This window comes from Sapajus apella, unplaced genomic scaffold (genome assembly GCF_009761245.1).
Source record: "Sapajus apella isolate SASKATOON/1434 unplaced genomic scaffold, GSC_monkey_1.0 scaffold27, whole genome shotgun sequence".
Taxonomy (NCBI): Eukaryota; Metazoa; Chordata; class Mammalia; order Primates; family Cebidae; genus Sapajus; species Sapajus apella.
The window spans coordinates 6,819,476-6,827,263 of NW_022436967.1; the positions used below are offsets into that span (position 1 = coordinate 6,819,476).

The 7,788-nt window shown below is 32.7% G+C and overlaps 1 non-coding gene across 1 annotated transcript; it reads left to right on the top strand.

The window, feature by feature from the left end:
• The first annotated feature begins 521 nt into the window (after positions 1-521).
• On the top strand, positions 522-628 carry LOC116560935. Its single transcript, XR_004273215.1, has one exon. It is a non-coding gene; the product is annotated as a U6 spliceosomal RNA (small nuclear RNA).
• The last annotated feature ends 7,160 nt before the right edge of the window (positions 629-7,788 follow it).

The window sequence follows — 7,788 nt, forward strand, 5'->3', positions numbered from 1 at the left end:
TAAAAAACATCTTTGTATAAATTAGGTAATTTAGTTTTAGACATATATTTAAAACTCTATGTGTGACTAGACAAACATTTTTGTATAAATTATGTCATTTAGTTATAGGCATGTATTTAAAGCTCCATGTGTGAAAAAACCTCTTCTCAACTATGAGCAACACAAATAAATAATAAAGTAGGTTCTAAAGTGAAAATATTAAATTATCTTAATATGGATTGTAATACAAATCTTTGACATATACTCTTTTATTAAAATATTTTTAATGTTTTTTCTAATCATTACTATTTTTCAAACTATATAGATAGTAAAAACTGTAATAGCTCATTAGCAGATGATTTACTATCTGCACATAGAGCCCAGTGTGGATTCATTCTTGAAACCTGTGATTAAATACCATTGGAACATATTTCCTTAAGGACATCTTTCAGAAAATGGTTTGTGTGAATTGCATACATGTACTGTTTAAGGAGCATGACAGAACAGGATCACAGAATGGAATTTTAAAAATTGATAAATGTGTGCTCGCTTCGGCAGCACATATACTAAAATTGGAACGATACAGAGAAGATTAGCATGGCCCCTGCGCAAGGATGACACGCAAATTCGTGAAGCGTTCCATATTTTTGACCTAGAGAAGATAAATGATCTTGTTTCTAGTAAAAAAAAAAAATGATAAATGTTTACAGTGTATTTGCAAATATTGTTTTATTGAAACCAGTAGTATTTAGCTATATGTGTTGTCAGTTATTCTTGGCACTTCATAAATTTTTTTGCACAGTTTAAGCTTTGAGTAGAAAACAATTTATAAAACTATTATATCAAATTGGAGAGAAATTAGCTAACCATTATTTAGTCAGAGCAAAAAGATGTGATGATTTTAAAAAGTTTGGCAGTGCAGTTCGCATTTAAGAACAAAATGATTTGCCTTCAGTGAACTTTTACTATAATCATAACCTTGTTCCAATGACAATAGTGCCTCATATAGGTAAGCAGCAACTGACAGTAATATCTGAAAAACTGAATATGGTGCTAGGAAAGGAAATGTGTAGAAATAAAATACAGTGTACTATATATACACATATTTGGCACAATTTGAGATGGTCAATTGATGATACGTTATTAAAAGAAATATGTCTAATTCAAGAGAAAAATATGAATTTAACCCATCTTCAATTTATTTTTTATTATTTTTCTGGTTAATTAGTAAAACATCATGTGGTACAGCTTAAGAGAGCATTGCATATGTTGGGCCTACCATGCACCCTAAGCATAAACCTACTTGATCATGGTGGAAAAGCTTTTTGATATGCTGCTGGATTTAGTTTGCCAGCACTTTGTTGAGAATTTTTGCATGGATTTTCAAGGATATTAAACTAAAGTTTTCTTGTTTTGTTTTGTTTCTGCCAGGGTTGAGTATCTGTATGATATTGATCTAATAGAATGAGTCTCTCCTTCTCAATTTTTTTTTCATATAGTTTCTACAGCAATGGTACAGTTCTTCTCTGTACATCTGGTAGTATTCAGCTATGAATGCTTCTGGTCCTGGGATTTTTAAACTCTATTTCAGAGCTCATTATTAGGCTGTTCAGGGATTTAATTTCTTCCTGGTTCAGGCTTGGGAAGGTGTATATGTCCAGAAATCTATCGATTTCTTGTATATTTTATAGTTTATGTACACAGAGATGTTTATAATATTCTCTGATGATTATTTGTATTTCTGTGGAGTCAGTGGCAATATCCTCCTTGTCATTTCTGATTGTGTTTATTTGGATTGTCCCTTCTTGATTAGTCTAGCTTGTGGTCTATGTAGTTTAGTAATACTTTCCAAAAAAAAACATCTCATTGATTCATTGATCTTTGAAGAGTTTTTCATGTCTCATTCTCCTTCCATTCATCTCTGATTTTAGTTGTTTATTGTCTTCTGCTAGTTTTTGGATTCATTTGTTTTTGGTTCTCTAGTTCTTTTAGTTGTGATGTTAGGTTGTTAAATTTAGATCTTTATAACTTTCCGATATGTGTATTTAGCACTATAAATTTCCCTTTTAACACTGTCTCATCCATGTCCCAGAGATTCTGGTACATTATATATTTTTTCTTGATTTCAAAGAACGTCTTGATTTTTGCATAAATTTGATTATTTACCCAAAAGTCGTTCAAGAGCAGGTTATTTTATTTCCATTTAATTGTACAATTTTGAGTTAATTTCTTAGTCTTGATTTCTAATTTCATAGTGCTGTGGTCCAAGATATTTTGGTATAATTTTAGTTCGTTTACATTTTCTGAGGAGCGATTTACTTCCAATTATGTGATCAATTTTAGAGTAAGTGTCATGGGTCAATGAGAAAAATTTATAATCTGTTGTTTTTGAGTGGAGAGTTATTTCAATGTCTATCTGGGCCTCTTGATCCAGGCCTGAGTTTAGGTCCTGAATAACTTCATTAATTTTCTGTCTCAATAATCTAATATTGTTAGTGGGTGTTAAAGTCTCCCACTATTATTGTATGTGATTCCAAGTCTCTTTGAAGGTCTCTAAGTACTTGTTTTATAAATCTAAGTGCTCCTGTGTTGTGTTCACATATATTTGTAATAGATAGATCTTCTTGTTGAATTGAACCCTTTACCATTATGCAATGCTCTTCTTTGTCTTTTGTTGGTGGTGGTAGTTTAAAGGCTGGTTTGCCTGAAACTTACATTTCAGTTCCCTGCTTTTTTTCTGGTTTTTGTTTGCTGGGTAGATTTTTCTTCATTCTTTTATTTTGAGCCTATGTATGTCATTGCATGTGAGATGGGTCTCTTGAAAACAGCACACCAATGGGTCATGGTTATTTATCCAGCTTGCCACTCTGTGCCTTTTATTTGGGGCATTTAGCCCATTTACATTTAAGGTTAGTATTGATAGGTGTTGATTTAATCCTGTCATCATAACCTTAATGGGTTATTCTGCAGACTTTTTTATGTGGTTCTTTTGTAATGTCACTGGTCTGTGTACTTCAGTGTGTTTTTGTAGTGGCTGGTAATGGTCTTTTGATACTTAGTGCTTCATTCAGGAACTGTTGCAAGGCAGGTCTTGTGGTAGGAGATTCCCTCAGCATTTGCTTGCCTGAATAGGACCTTATTCCTCTTTTGTTTATAAAGCTTGGTTTAGCCAGATATGAAATCCTGGGTTGGAATTTCTTTCTTTCTTTCTTTTTTTTTTTTTTTTTTTTTTTTTGTTTAATGTTGTATATTGGCCCCTATCTCTTCTGGCATGTAGTATTTCTGCTGAGAAGTTTGCTATTAATCTGATGCGCTTTGATTTGTAGGTTACCTGACCTTTCTCTCTAGCTGCCTTTAACATGTTTTTTTTTTTCATTTTGACCCTGGATAATACGATGTTGGTGTGTCTTCGGGACTACCTTCTTGTGAAGTATCTTATTGGGGTTCTCTACATTTGCTGAATTTGAATGTTGGCATCTCTACCTAGATTGGGGAAATTCACATAGATGACATCCTAAAATACATTTTGCAAATTGTTTCAACATATGCAAATCAATAAGTATGATTCATCACATAAACAGAATTAAAGGCAAAATCATATGATTACTTCAATAGATGCAAAAAAGGCTTTTGATAAAATTCAATACCCTTTCATGTTAAAAACTCTCAACAAACTAGGTATTGAAGGAACATACCCAAAATAATAAGAGCCTTCTGTGACAAACACACAGGGAACAGCATACTGAATGGCTAAAAGCTGGAAGTATTTACTTTGGAAAGTAGCACAAGACATGAAAGCCCTCTCTCACCAATCCTATTCAGTGTAGTATTAGAAGTTCTGGCAAGGACAAGCAAGAGAAAGAAATAAAGGACACACAAATAGAAAGATAGAAAATTGAATTATCCGTTTGCAGACAACATGACTTTATATCTGGAAAATCACGTAGTGTCAGCCCAAAAGCTTCTTAAGCTGATAAACAACTTCAGCAAAGTCTCAGGATACAAAATCTATGTGGAAAAATTACTAGCACTTCTATACACCAGCAAGAGTCAAGCCAAGAGACAAATCAGGAACACAATCCCATTCATGATTGCCACAAAAAATCAATAAAATACCTAGGAATACAGGTGAACAAGGTAGTGAACAATCTCTGCAACACACTGCTAAATGAAATTAGAGATGACACAAACGAGTGAAAAAAACATTTTATGCTCATGGATAGGAAGAATAAGAATCATTAAAATAGCTATACTGTCCAAAGCAATTTATAGATTCAATGTTATTGCTACTTAAATACCAATGATATTCTTTGTAGAACTACAATAAACTATTTTAAATTAATATGAAACTAAAAATGAGCCCAAATAGCCAAGGCAGTCCAAAACAAAAGGAACAAATCTGGAAACATCACACTACTCAACTTCAGAGAATATTACAGTGCTACAGTAAACCAAAGCAGCATGGGACTGGTATAACAGTAGACACATAGACTAATGGAATGAAATAGAGAACACAAAAATAAGGCTGCACTTCTATAACCATCTAATTTTCAACAAACTTGACAAAAATAAGCAATGGAGAAAAGATTCTTTATTCAATAAATGGGCTGACATAACAAGCTAGCCATGTGCAGAAGACTGAAACTGAGCCTCTTTCTTTCACAATATACAAAAATTATCTCAAGATGGTTTAAAGACTTAAATGTTAAACCCAAAAATATAAAAACCCTGGAAGACAACCTAGGCAATACCATTCAGCACATAGACATCGGCCAAGGTTTCATGACAAAGACGTCAAAAGCAATTGCAACAAAAGCAAAAATTGACAAATGGGATCTTATTAAGCTAAAGAACCTCTGCACAGCAAAATAAATGATCAAAAGAGTGAACAGACAATGTACATAATGGGAGAAAATTTTTGCAAACTATGCATCTGACAAAGGTCTAATATCCAGCATCTATAAGCAACTTACACAAATTTACAAGAGAAAAAAAAAAATACATGTGGCCAACAATCATGAATAATTGCTCACATCACTGATAATTAGAGAAATGCAAATCAAAACCACAATGAGACATCACACCAGTCAGAATGACTATTATTAAAAAGTCAAAATATAAATGCTGACGAGCTTGCATAGTAAAAGTAATGTGTATACACTGTTGGTGGGAGTGTAAATAAGTTCAACCCTTGTGGAAAGCTATGGTGATTTTTCAAAGACCTAAAAACAGAATTGCCATTCAACCCAGCAGTTCCATTATTGGGTATATACCCAAAGGAATATAAATAATTTTATCATGAAGACACATGAACACAAATGTTTATTCCAGAACTATTCACAATAGCAAATACAGGGAATCACCCTAAATCCGCATCAGTGTTAGACTGGATTAAGAAAATGTGGTACTATACACCAAGGAATACCATGCAGTTAGAAAAAAGAACAAGATCTTTCCTTTGCAGGAACATGGGTGGAGCTGGAAGCCGTTATCCTTAGCAAAACAATGAAGGAACAGGCAACCAAATACTGCATGTTCTCACTTATAAATGTGCACTAAATGATGAGAACACATGGACACATAGAGGGGAACAACACACATGAGGGCCTATTGGAAGGTGGAGAGTGGGAGGAGAGAAAGGATAAAGAAAAACAAAGAATAGTTCCCAGAAAAGAATCAGATATGTGAAGAGAAATGTGGTCAGCTTCTCATTTCTTGGCTTACATTTTTTCATTGAGCTTGCTGACTGCTTTTGATAGAATTTTGACTGATGACCAGTCAAATTTTATGAAAAAATCACAATTCAGCAGCACCTTTTTTTCAAAGAAATCTTAATATTTCCTTGTATCAATATATTCACAATTGTTTTAGGCTCTTGATGTAACTGAGACATTTAAATATGGCAGACTGCTCCTTGGCAGTTGATTTCTGCAGAATGATCTGTCTCACAATATACATTTGCATCTAATTTCTATTTTAGGGAACCACCAAAAAATTCCACGTTAACATCTTTTTACTGGAATTCATTTGGAGAGGAGAAGGAAGAAGAAACATAAATAACTTGTGGTCAAATTTTTCTATGGCTAGCATGCCAGATAACATGCTTTCTTTGCTAAATAATATCAGTTTCCCATAAAAATTCTTAGTATTAAATATGTTTAATTTAAAAGTATATTTGATTTCAGAAACATGAAGGTATTTCCATGTATAATTCCATGACCATGTCAACTCCATGATATATTCCTGAATATACACTCAGGAAATAGTTTTTTCCAGGTCTGGCAAAGTTATTCTTTGAAGTGTTTACACAGTACTCAGTAATTTTAGTTCTCTAATCAATGTATGGACATGTTACAGTTTGGGCTATGGGATACAGGTCTGGAAAAGAGAAATGCACAACGATGGAAAGACGTGATATCATTTATATAGAGTTTTTTATAAAGGTTTTGTCTTTCTTTGCCCCATCACTTCTTTCTTTTTCTCACCAATACTTATTATGCTTTGTACTGTGAACATCTACCTCCATAATGACTACAAGTAAATAACTGTGCATGCAAGGTGACATTTGTTGTACCTAAGAGTCTTCTTAAATTGTATCTTTTTTTTTTCTCAGAATTCAGGCAATTTCTCACTGAGAGAGAAAGAGAGAGAGAGCAGGTAAGTATATGTGTGCATATATATATATACATATATTTGTTATATATTATATATATAGTTGCTCTCTCTTTATTATTTATAGGGATGAATTGGCAAGAAAGCTAATTTTATTAATGTGAGAAAAATATCAGTTGTTATTCCAAAATAAATACTTTTGGATTAGTTATCAGTGTTAAATTAATTAAATATTTATAGGTTCTTTTAAAAGACCAGAAAATTAGACAACCTGAGTTCCAATACTAGACAATAAGAGAAAGACTCACGAGCTAGGGTGGGAAAGAAGAAAGAGCAGAAGAAGAAAGAGTAGAGAGGTACTTTTTTATATTAATATTAATAGGAAATATTTACTAGAAATGTGATAAGCTAAAAGAGCAGGGAGGCCAGTCTGGACAATACACTTGAATAGGCAACAGAGGATGAGATATATTAAATTTGTAAGGGGATTGGCCTTAGTAGACCTATAGGCAGTTTCTCCATTGTAAGAGGCAGGAAGGCAGAACAGATAGACTCAGATTCTGGAAGATAGATAATTGTGGTTGTAGTTCTCTCTGATTGATTCTATTTTCTTCTTGAAATGGAATAAGTGTACTTGCTGAGAGTGAAGAAGGAAAAAGAATGGTTGGGAAATTGTGTAATAGAAAGAGGGGAGAGATTTGACTGCGGAAATACACTGTGATTGCTTAATTTTATAATCATAAAATGAGACGAGTCAGTATGGTTGCTGAACATTTTTGGTAGGACCCTGTGATATAGCTTTCTCATCTCTATGAATCACAATTCACTGATAAAATGCTGCTTTAATATTACTCATTACCATTTTATTATTAGTACATCTAAAAAATTAAATTTTTAATCAGCAAAATCAATTGTTGATTAGAGCAATTAATTTATCTTATCAGCAATGACATATGCTCAATAAAAATTGAATTTTTTGATGTAATAATAATAATAAAATGGTGGTAAATATTATTGAACCTTATAAATAGCCACGTCTAATTAATGAGCTAATATGATATCTGCAACTGTATTTTGTGTATTTTTTGCAACTCAGACTAGTACATTACTCATGAAAAATGATTATTTAGATGTGATTCCATGTGTGACTGAGAGCTGTTTTTGTTTTTCATTCTTTCTTTACTTGCAAATTTCAAA